Source organism: Lutra lutra, chromosome 13 (genome assembly GCF_902655055.1).
Source record: "Lutra lutra chromosome 13, mLutLut1.2, whole genome shotgun sequence".
Taxonomy (NCBI): domain Eukaryota; kingdom Metazoa; phylum Chordata; class Mammalia; order Carnivora; family Mustelidae; genus Lutra; species Lutra lutra.
Genome location: NC_062290.1, coordinates 10,515,368 through 10,527,854, shown reverse-complemented (window position 1 = coordinate 10,527,854; position 12,487 = coordinate 10,515,368). Strand labels below are relative to the sequence as shown.

The 12,487-nt window shown below is 40.8% G+C and overlaps 1 protein-coding gene across 1 annotated transcript in view; it reads right to left on the bottom strand.

The window, feature by feature from the left end:
- Nucleotides 1-12,487, bottom strand: part of PGM5 (phosphoglucomutase 5) — a 214,184-nt gene that overhangs the window by 90,446 nt on the left and 111,251 nt on the right. The window lies entirely within an intron of this gene.

Sequence of the window (12,487 nt, the reverse complement as noted above, 5' to 3'; positions counted from 1 at the left end):
CTTAAAGTCAACTTTGGTCTTGATGGAAGAAAGGAATAAACTTCTTGCAAGCAAATCTCTTTCAGGGGTGCCACCTGGGGAACCCAGTATGTCACATTACTCAACAGAATATATACACAAGATTTTACAAAAATGATCATAGAATCACAATTCACAAGAACTGAACAAACCCAATGTCCACTGAGTAGGATGGAGAGATGACTTGTGATATATAACGCACTACCGTAGATTTCGTGGAACAAACTATTGCTACATGCAACAACTTGGGTGAAACTCACAAACATCATATCAAGTAAAAGAAACTGGGAACAAGAAAATACATACTGTATTGTTCCATGTAGATAAACTTCAAGAACAGCTAAAACTAAACAGTGCTATCACAATGCAGGTTTAGGGGATCAGAGAGGTCAAGTGTTTTGTTGGAAGGTTTCACAGAGATAAGAGGCAAAGCTAGAATTTGGACTCAAGTCTGCTTAATTTCTGCTCACGTTCCATTCCATTATACCGTGGTGTCTGCCCAAATGATTTAAGAGGTATGTAGATCTCAGAAAATGCTCGGGAATGATCTGGTACTGTACCACCGACCTAAAGAGTTTCATCTTCCCCACATGCAAGCAACCAAAAAGCAAAAACACCAAATACCTGCCACCATTAAGATTTAGTTTCTCAGAGGCTATAAGTGCAGGAGGTAGTCAGGGAGAGGAACCAGTGAGGGAATCTTGGTGAAGAAGAGGAAGAAAGGTGCACAGAGGACAAAGGACATAATGTAATAATGATTTCTTTAGGTTTGTTTTGTGGCCAGCTAAAGAAAAAAAAAATCTAGAAACTCTTGCCAGAGGAAAGGGAACACCTTCCTTTCCATAACATACAAGTGTAACTGATGTGTTCAGGACCTTGAAAAATTATGTGATAAATCTCCTTCGTTTGCTTGGAAAAGTACTTTTTAGATGCTCGGGTATTACATCAAAGGTTCTGTTGTTGTTTAATGGGCTAAGAAACATATACAATTACAATTGTATCTTGGTAGGAACAATGAAATAAATCCTCCCCCAAGTGTAGATCCAAGGTAAATTTTCATAGTCAGAAGCAGAAGGAAGGAAGAGTAATTCACAGAGAAGATTCCCAGAGTCAGCACAAAGTAAAGCCTAGGTCCAAGTTAATTTTGCAAATATGAATGCATATGATTACCAAATAGAAAGTGCAACATGGAGTAGATGTCAGGGTAAGAAAAAGGGTAGAGAGTTTGGGGACATATGTTTTCTGGCTAAAACATTCTTGTTGGTTCAGAGCCAAGTTGGCAGATCTGAAGGGAGGGGAAAGGATTTCCCTTGCTCCCACCCTTCCCAATGAATCACTGTCAGGAGGTCACCAGGCTGGGCACTGAGGCTGGATTTTAAAGGACCGGATACTTCTACAATGCTAAGGCACAGTTGCAGCTATGCAAGCTAAGATAACAACATGGGCAATTAAATTCTGGGATCGTGAGCATGAGCTGATTGTGCCCTAGAGTCAGAAAGGAATTCCTCTTCCTCCTCCCTATACTGAACTTGGGATCCATCCCAAACACAGCATTCAGCAGATACCATTCTCTAGACTGGTTTTTGGAAACAGACCCCCTGGGGATTTTCTGAAAGCTTAAAACCAAGCTGCTTATGCTGGGGGTCTTCACCCCGCTTGACCGCTGCCACCATGTGCTAGAGACAAACGTTAAGGACTCACTTCCTAGGAAAGACTGGAGTATGAAGAAAAAGAAAGAAAATGAGTCTCGACCACAATTTTCCCACAAGTGGGAGTTGAGTTCTGGTAGTTAAAAAAACAAAAACAAGGACGCCTGAGTGGCACAGTCGGTTAAGTCTCTGACTCTTGGTTTCAGCTCAGGTTGTGATCTCAGGGTTCTGAGAACGAGCCCTGTGTCAGTCTCCACACCCAGCATGGAGTCTGCTTAAGGTTCTCTCTCCCTCTCCCTCCACCCCTCCCCACTCCTCGTGCTTTCTCTCTGTCTCAAATAAGTAAATCTTAAAAAAAAAAAAAAGAAAGTAAAAAAGAAAGAAAGAAAGAAAGAAAGAAAAGAAAAGAAAGAAAACGAACCATGGTGGATGTAACCTTCTCAGTGTGATTTGTAAACCTCTAAAAATGTGGTTTCAGATTGGAAACAGCTTCAACCTACTTTTCCAATAGTTTCTCTCATGGAAGTCACTATTAGCTCCTAATAACTGGGCCATCTCTTATTTTCCAAATATGCTCTTTCATTTTTGCTGTTGTTGGCTACTCCTGAGTCATTCTTCATGCTTTTCATTTTACCTAGATTAATACCTCCAATCTCTGTCAAAATCCTTCACGTTGCCTCAAGACCTATTTGAAATGCCCTGCCACCATGAAGCCTGTGGCAAAGGCTGCTGGGTGACCAACAAACCCATCTCTTCTCCTGGACACACAGCTGGACTATACTTCCCAACCTCCCTCCCAGTTAGCTGTGGTCACATGGTGGAGTTCCAGCCAATGGAACTTGAGTGGAAATGACATACACCCTTTGCAGATCTAGCTATTAAACCTTCCCATCCTCCATGTTCTTTCTCCTTCTGCCAGCTTACAGCGGACAAGCTGAGCAAACACGGAAGCTATACATTGAAGATGGTAGATCCACAGTATGGAAAGATCTCGGTCACTAATTTGCCATTTGGAGCAGAATCAACCACCAATCAGGAACACCTGTTTTTAGCTTTTGATGACTGAGAATATTGGGATTTTTAATTGTTTTTTTTTTAAAGATTTATTTATTTATTTGACAGAGATCACAAGTAGGCAGAGAGGCAGGCAGAGAGAGAAGGGGAAGCAGGCTCCCCGCTGAGCAGGGAGCCGGACATGGGGCTCGATCCCAGGACCCTGAGATCATGACCCGAGCCAAAGGCAGAGGCTTAACCCACTGAGCCACCCAGGTGCCCCGAGAATATTGTTTTGTAGTAACAGTTCCATTATCTTTATCAGTATAACCCTTTCTTATCATTACAATCAAACCGAAGTAACCCTTCCTCTCACTTGGTTTAGGTCTTTATGTTCACGTTGTCATTGCTGATGTTGTCACATCCTTAACACTTTTCTTCCACACACAGATGCACACTACTATCACGACCAGTGTATTAGAAGTTCTCTGAAGCAGGACACCTGGGTGGCTCAGTTGGTTAAGCAACTGCCTTCAGCTCAGGTCATGGTCCCAGAGCCCTGGGATCGAGTCCCACATCGGGCTCCCAGCTCCATGGGGAGTCTGCTTCTCCCTCTGACCTCCCCTCTCATGCTCTCTCTCACTCTGTCTCTCTCTCTCTCTCTCTCAAAATAAATAAAAAAAAAAGAAGTTCTCTGAAGCATGAATTATATCTTATAGACTTTTTATAGCTCTTCAGTGTTGAGGATAATACTTGTCAGATTTGCCCTTAATAAATTCGGCATGATTTCTGTTGACTAATATTGAATCTTTAAGGGTGTTATCGTGTAGCAGGGAGAAAAGAATCTTTATTTTATGGCCTTTTTCTCTTGTAGTATCTTAAAACTATAACTAAGTCATTTCTGCATGCTTTATTTATTTATTTACTTTAAAAGATTATTTATTCACTTATTCGAAAGAGAGAAAGTGAATGAGAGGAAGGACAGGGAGAGAGGGAAAGAGAACCCCAAGCAGACTCTGTGCTGAGCGTGGGGCTCCACGCTCAGTCTCACAACCCTGAGATCATGACCTGAGCCAAAATCAAAAGTCAGACGCTTAACCAACTGAGCCACCCAGAGGTCCCACCATGTTTTATTTAAATTCATCATTTTGAGAAAAAGAATTTCACAAGATATTAATTAGTGAGGTTATCAGGATGAGAGAAAGGCATTTCTTGGAAATAAAGATCTCACAGATTTAAGGCAATGACTAACTGAAAAATCAAAGGTTTCAGGAGCAGGAAAATACATTTTTCTATTTCACCAGTCTGGCTATCACCCTACCCTCAGGCAATCAAACAAGATACAGATACTAAAGCATCCCAACAGTGCCCTAAAAGCTCACATAATTAAGGGGCACTGACATACCCATCTTTGTGCCTCCAGCACAGTACACAGCCACAGTTGTTATTCAAATATCTAGTGACCTAAATATACAGTACTACATCATTATGTGGGATAGACTCTACTGGGACGTCAATAATTAATGACTCTCTTTCAGCATGTGAGACAATAGCCAAATAAAAAAATGATTGGTTCTATCAAGAATATGAAGCATACCCAGCTGCTCTTGGAATCCTACTTCAACAAAGCTGCAGCAAACTTAAAGAGAACAAGATCCAGGTTTCTCTTCTTTTGATTTACCTTCAAATGTCCACTTTCTTGAAACTCAAGCAGGGCTCATGACTCTATTTTCTGCACACCAAACACTTAACCTCATTTTTTAAAATTTCTTTTCAGCATAACAGAATTCACTGTTTTTGCACCACACCCAGTGCTCCATGCAATATGTGCCCTCCTTAATACCCACCACCTGGCTCCCCCAACCTCCCACTCACCCCCGCTCCTTCAAAACCCTCAGATTGTTTTTCAGAGTCCATAGTCTCTCATCTTAACCCCATTTTTAACCCCATTTTTAAAAGACCCCAAGAGCATAGAGTAGAAGATATCTGCATCACATATATCCAACAAAAGACTTATATGCAGTTCACATTTTAAAACTCTACAACAGGGTGCTTGGGTGACTCAGTTGGTTAAGCAACTGCCTTCAGCTCAGGTCATAATCCCAGGAAACTGGGATTGAGCCCCTCATCAGGCTCTCCCTACTCTGTGAGGAGTCTGCTTTTCCCTCTCCCTCTGCCTGCCACTCCCTCTGCTTGTGCTCTCTCTCACTCTCTCTGTCAAATAAATAAGATCTTTTTAAAAATCTCTTACACATCAGTAAAAAAGGCAGATAAGCTTTTTTAAAACCTGGGCAAAAGTCTGGAACAGGCACTTTATAAAAAAGGATATTCAACTGACTCATTAGCATATGAAAAGATGCCCAATATCAGTAAAGATAATGTAACTGCAAATTAAAACCACAGTGAGATAAGATTGCACCCCACAAGACTAGCTGAAAAGAGTGGGTACTGCTAAGTGCAGGTGAAGGTAGGGAATTCACGTATTGCTAAAGGAATGCAAATCAGTACTGACTGTGGTGTATTTATTTACGTGACATATTTACACAAAGGAGTCGCATAGAAGAGAGAAAATGCTACCACTACATAGAAAGACATGGATGCGTCACATAAATATAACATTGGGTTAAAGAAGTCAGCATAGAGGAATATATACTGTATGATTCCACTTATACATAGTTCAAGTAGATAAAAGTAATCACTGACATTGGTCTACACAACTATTTTTGAGGTAGAACACTGAAAGCACAGGCAACAAAAGCAAAAATAAACTAGCACAACAACATGAACCAAAAGTCACTAAATAGCAAGGGAAACTACCAACAAAATGAAAGGACAACCTAAGAAACAGGAAAAAATATTTACAAACCCTGTATCTAATAAGAAGTTAATATCCGGGGCACCTGGGTGGCTCAGAGGGTTAAGCCTCTGCCTTCTGCTCTAGGTCATGATCTCGGGGTTCTGGGATCGAGCCCCGCATCGGGCTCTCTGCTCGGCAGGGAGCCTGCTTCCTCCTCTCTCTCTCTGCCTGCCTCTCTGCCTACTGTGATCTCTATCCGTCAAATAAATAAATAAAGTCTTTAAAAAAAAAAAAAAAAGAAGTTAATATCCAAAATAGGTAAGGAACTCCAACAGCTCAAAGACAAGAAAACAAACAATCTAATTAAAAAAAAAAAAACAGGTGAAGGATCTGAACAGACATTTTTCTGAATAGCATATAGGAATGGCAAACAGATATATGAAAAGATGTTCAATGTTACTAATCATCAGGGAAATGCAAATGAAAACCACAATGAGATATCACCTCACACCTGTTAGAATGGCTACTATTAAAAAGACAATAGATAAGAGCTGGCAAGGATGTGGAGAGAAGTGAACCCTTGTGCACCATTGATGGGAATGTAAACTGGCATGGCCACTACTGAAAATAGTACGGAAGTTCCTCAAAAATTTTAAAAAAATAGCTGCCGTATGATCCAGCAATCTGACTTCTGGGTATGTATGCAAAGGAAACGAAAACAGGATCTCAAAAAGATATCTGCATGTCCATGTTCACTGCATAATTGTTTACAATATTCAAGATATGGAAACAGCCTACCTGTCTGTCAACAGATGAATGGATAAAGATGTGGTGTGTGTATACAATGAATATAATTCTGTCATGAAAAAGAAGGAAATCCTGCCACTTGCAACATCATGGATGAACCTGGAGGGCATTCTGTTAAGTGAAATAAGCCAGGCAGAGAACAAAAAATACCCTACAGCACCCCTTCTACACGGAGTCTAAAAAAAAAAAAAAAAGTCCAACTCATAGAAACAGAGAATAGATGGGTGGTCGCCAGGACTTCGGGGTTGGGGAAATGGGCAGGCATTGGTCCAAGGGCACAAGATGAGTAAATTCTGAGGATCTAACACACAGCCTGGTGACTATAGTTAGCAATACATATTGTACACTTGTAACTGGCCAAGAACAACATTCTCATAAAAAAGTAAGTATATGCTGTGATGAATGTCTTAATTAACTTGATTGTGATAGCATGTGTGATAATTATTGGTGATCAGGGTCACAGTTATCTCTGGGAAGGGAGAGAGGAAGGAGTAAATGAAATGGAGAATAGGGGATCTTCAGGAGCGCTGTTTTGTTACTTGATCTCCATGTTAGTTACATGCGAATGTGCCCTTTTGTGAAAAGTCCTTGAAGGACTTAAGAGCTGTCCTTTTTTTAAATATACATTATACTCAACAAACGTTTATTCAAAAGAAAAGCCCCCTCTAGTATTTGTGACTAAGCACATGCGTATGTGAATTGGCTATGTTTATGTAATCCCAAGAAATAAACTGCTGAAGACGGAGTTTAGCAGCATTCTGGATATGCTGCTCAATGTCTAGCAGACATCTCACGAAACTGACCTCAAACTAGCCCTTCGGTATTTTCACATCCATGAATTCACTCCCAGATCCCCTCCTTGATGTCTGGAATGGCCAGCCAAAGCTGCTCTGAGGTCAAAGTCTTGTGTGAGTTTGTACTTAAAAGCATTTCTAAGGCAACCTACTCACCTCACAAATATGAATTAGGCAACATTCATCTTGGCCTTATTTTCTAATAGCCATCTTAAAGTCTGCTTTTCTTTTCATTAAGTATATCTTTATGGACGGTTCTTGAGCTACAGTGCCAAGCACTGGGGATACAATGATAAGTCAAACACACGTCGTCCCTGCCTTATGTGGGTAATGGTCAAAGACTAACCAAAATATATAAAATTGTTACTGGATTGTTCTATGAAGTAAAGACTCTCAGCAATTGGAAAATCTAGGTGTCTTAGATGGGGTTCCCCAGAGGTAGGCCCTGAGACAAAGATTCCCCTAGAGATTTATCAAGGAGACATGCGTAAGGGCTGGGGAAGAAGGACAGAGACGGGGAGAAAGCCAAGCAATAGTGTGATCTCAGGCAGGGCTGTGCAGAGAGTAGCTTTTGCCAGACCCTTCTGTGGGACTCTGGATGGTGAGCTTTGCCTCAGAGTTGTCCTGATCTGTAACAAGCTAGTTGGTCTTTCAAACTCTGACTTGGAGCTATTGGTTAAAGACTCCTGTGGGAAGAGGGCTTAAACTCATGGGCATGAATGCCTACTTTTAAACTCATCTTTTGGATGGAGCAACTCATATTTGCAGGTAAAATAAATATAAAATGGGAGGCTGTCATAATAAGATGATCACAAAAGTTTTTCAACCATATATATAAACTTGAGCAAAGAACTCTTTGTTCCTGAGCCTTGTAATATCTCAGCCTGGTATAGACCTCAAAATTTACATATTAAATAACACCTTCCTTGCCTGCCCTATCAGGGGGGTTGTAAAGATCAAATAAGGTAGTATATAATGAAAAGAAAAGGCTCTAACAACTATAAAGTGTCCTACAGAGCTACCACATGACCACTGTCCTTTGTATTGGATCTCTCACTTAATTAAAAGGGAAATGGACATTTCATTTAAAGAATATTTATGGGGAAAAAACAAAAATGACTGCATATCTCATGTTCCCTTCAAACTTCCACATCTGGCCAACTGTCAAATGAACAAAGATGGGCCCCAAACCCCAGGGCTTTTGCTGCTTTATCTAGAAGCTTCTGCACATTCATTTTAGGTAAGGGTTATGGCAGAAAAATAGGATTCTTCTTTATTACATTTTAAGTTTTGTTAGGAAACATAAGGCAGGCATATTTCTGAGGATCCTGATATCATTTAAAAGAAAAAAGTTTGGCTTTGGGAAATTGACCAAAGATCCAAGAGAAAAATATGTAAAACTGAAACAACCACAGGTTTACTTCTCCAAAGGAAATTATCTGGAACCCTATGTCTGGGAATTAACAAGTGTCTGTTTACAATCTTGATGTTTAAGCACTTTGATGTAAACTCTTTCTGGTTCTAATTATTTTCAAAGAAGAAAAATTGTTGAAAGACTAGGGCTGGTGAATTTTCAGCCCTTAGAGTTCTAGCTAAGCTGAGGGATAAAGAGATAGTTGTCAGTGGTCCTTCAGATTCCCATAAGATTGCTCCCCCAACAACAAAAAGTGAATTATCTTCTTGTCTTTCGGTTTTCCTTTGAATTTTTGATCATGTAGACACCTTACTGAAGACTTTTTAAAATGCCTATATATTACACTGGAAGATTTAGAATCAATTCCCTCACTCCTATAAACAAACAGTAATAAGAAATGATGTGACAATTCAAGCCCAGGAGATAACGTATCTCAGCAAACAAAACTTTTCTTTCTTAAAACCTTTTCTTTTGTTTTCTCTTCTGGATTCAATTAGCATCTTTTCCTGGAGGGTATTATACAAATCTTATTGATCCCATGTCGTAAAACAGAAGAGAAGGGACATCTGGGCTTCGGATATTAAATAAATACACACTGACTGTAAATGGATACTCATTCCAAAGGGAGAACAAAGCCCAGGGTATAATGCTGCATCACCATTCTGTGGACGATACCATGAGCAGATATAAACATTGAAATAGGAAGGCATTATCAATTTTTCCAAAGCATATATCTGTTCCTTTCTCTGGTGTTTCATGCTGGATTCAGTTTCAGCGTGCCTCAGGGACTTCAGTGTTTGTCCCCAATGTTTCTATGAGCCTAAGTTTGACCCTAAAATGATTAATTTAAATCTTTTCAGTCTAAATATGACAGAAGAGTTTGGCAATCTATCTCCACAGGTAATGTGAGGGGGGGAAGGAAAAGAATAGTGAGCAGAATATTCCACACGTTGGGTCTAAATAAAAGAAAAAGATCGATAAATTTAATTGCATTAAAATCTATAAAAATTTCTACTAGTCAAAGACACCAAAAAAAGGAGATAAGCCATAGACTGAGATAAGATACTTGCAATACACAAAACTGAAGGATTAGTAGCCAACCTAAACAAAGAAGTCCCGTAAACCAATATGAATATCTCAACTGACCTAAGCAATTCACAAGAAAGGAAGATTAATTGGCCAATATGAAAATACACAGTAAATCAGGGAAATGAAAATTTTAAGACAGCCAGACATAATGTCATACCCATTGTGTGAAAAAGGAAAGAAGAAAAAAAAATCTAGTAATACCAAGTGTTGGTGGGAATGTCATAGGAAAATGGAAACCCAAACACTGGTGGCAGAATTGTAAATTAGTACACTCACTTTATAGGGTAATTTGAGAAATCCTAGTGGAGTTAATCATACTCTATGACCCAGCAAGCCCACCTCTTGGTATCTATTTTAGAGAAACTGGTGTAAGTGCATGCAAGGAGACATGGTTAAGGATGTCTACTACAGCATTGTTGGTGAGAGAGAAAAAGAGCTAAGCCAGAAGCAACTTAATGGTCCATCAGTAGGGGACTTGACAAACTGTGGTTTGTTTATATAGTGGCAAGTAAGCAGCTGTGATTCAAGGGCCCCAATGCATAGATTGTAGAAACAAAACAGAAAACAAACAACAAAACCATACACAAAGAAGAAATTAAGTGTGTATTTCTGTCTTGAAATATGATCTTAGATCCCTAGTATTCCAATTACTATTTCTCACTAGTTCACATTGAAAACCTAGTGGGATATCATTCCTACTTCTAATAAGAAGTTTCAGACATTTGCAACTCTGAAGAATTAATGGGACTAAATAACTAAATGAAGAGCCCCTATACATACCATCAGGTTCAGACAACCATCCAGAACCTGCCAGTGCCACCAGAGCACAAGGGAACTAGGAAGCTCGTCCTTGTCCCATAGCTATGCCTCTGAAGGCAGAGAGCAAGTCCATGTACACTAGCTGGAGCGTGCCATAATTAACTGGCCTGGGCATTTACCAAGATTCTTAGCCAGGGCTTTCCACCTGCATGGATGGAACTTAAAACCAGCCGACCTCCCTTCCTTCCTTCCTCCCTTCCCTCCTCCTCTCCCTCCTCCTTCCCTCCCTTCCCAACCCGTCCTGTCCTTTCCTTTCCCTTCCTTCTTAATTTAGAGATGGTGCTTATACTCTGTGTAGTATAAGCATTTCCCCCTCCCTTTTCTCTTGCTAACCCATCCATCAACATCACAGAGAAGAATTCACCAGTTCTGCATATGGTTCTTAATAGAGATTGTCATTTCAGCTCACTTTAGGGAGTTAGTTCTTGGTTCTTTGACAGAAGGAAGTTCTTTGTTCTTTGACAGAAGGAAGACAAAGAACCTTCTGGACCAAAGCACTCAAAATTTCAGGAGGAGATGCCCGTTCAGAGATACAAAGGCTTTTAGATTTGGAGGGGTTCCCTCTAGGAATGTGAGCAGCAGCTGCCCATGCTGGTTTTGGAATACAATAGACCACACAAGTCACTCCTCTGGTGTTTTATCTCATGGGGAACTCTGCCCTGTGGCCTAATGGTTGAGCCAGGCTGCTGTTTCCTGGGAAGACAGAACAAGTCATCAGGCAACTCTCTCTAAATGGACTCTGAGAAAATAAGCATTCATCAAAGGACACGTAGGCAGACACCCACCTAACAAGTACCCCGTATTCAAGAATGCTCTTATCTTTCCAGGATTTCCATCCTTTACTCAGCAGTGAGCTTAATTTTGCCAATAAGTATAAGGAAAGTCCATGCCACATTAATTCTGCTCTAACATCAATTTGTCTTAAAAACTTTTTTTGGTTTAATGAGACACGGTCATGAAGAAAGAAACTATTGAAAAAGTTGATGTCCTTTTGTGGGAAATGAGTTTCGTGGCACAAGGTAAAGCTGAGTGGACAGCAAAGGTAGGCAAACATGCACTGCCTGTGGGGTAAAGTCCATACACCTTCACAGGGATGAGAGAATGGACTCTGAATTATGACTGAGTCCCCATCCAGCTCCACCCTTCTTAGCCCTGTGACCATGGTGAACTTCCTGAAACTCAACAAGACCAGCTCCTTCACCTGTGTAATGGGATTAACAGTGAAATTCCTTACTTAGAGAAGACTAAATGGGGTGATGTTTGGGAAAGCCCCAAACACCCAAACCCGTGCATGGACATCGGGCATAGCTACTAGCATCAGAAGCTGGATAGCTGCAGCTTTCAGCTTCCCCCTAACACCCTTAAGACCCAATAGTGTTCAGCTAGCGCCTCCTGGAGGCACCAGACAGCTTCACATCCTTGCACACATAATGCACTCAGGTGCAGATACTCTGTGTTGGCCGGAGTCCCAACAGGAATAGAGGACCCATTCACACTGAGTCATTTGAGGAGCACTGAATACAGGAACTATTCACACAGGTGTGGACAGTGGAGAGGGGGAACAGAAGGAACAGGACAGTGCCCCAGAGCAAGTGCCATAGAGCTAGCATTACCCTACCCTCTGATTCAGTCCTGGAATCTAGAGACCCAGAGACAGAGCTGGGTGGACAGGGCTGTCTGGCAGGAGCCATGACCTTCAGAAGAGGCATGAGGCCAGCACAGAGACTCCTCCCCTTAGATGGATATAAAATGTAATTTACATTCCAAAACCAAGGTTCTCAAATATCAATGGAACCAAGGGCATGAGATCATTGAAAGCTCAGGATAAGATTAAGTGATGGCAGACAAATTTCCAAAGGGAATTGCATAAAAGGGTTGGCTGAAAAGAGACTGATTACTTCTAAACGAGTGTCTGTTAGCTTACCAAGTCCAGTGCTCTAAGTTTATTGTGAGCAGGTAGAGATGATGGTAGAACTGGCCTCTCTTTCCTTTCATGGGATTTATCAGAACTAAAGACTTATTTCACTGTAAAACTTCAAAGATCAAGTAGGATACCCATTTCTCCTATTTATAAGGAGCCCCTCGTAGAGCTGACGTTTGATCTAGT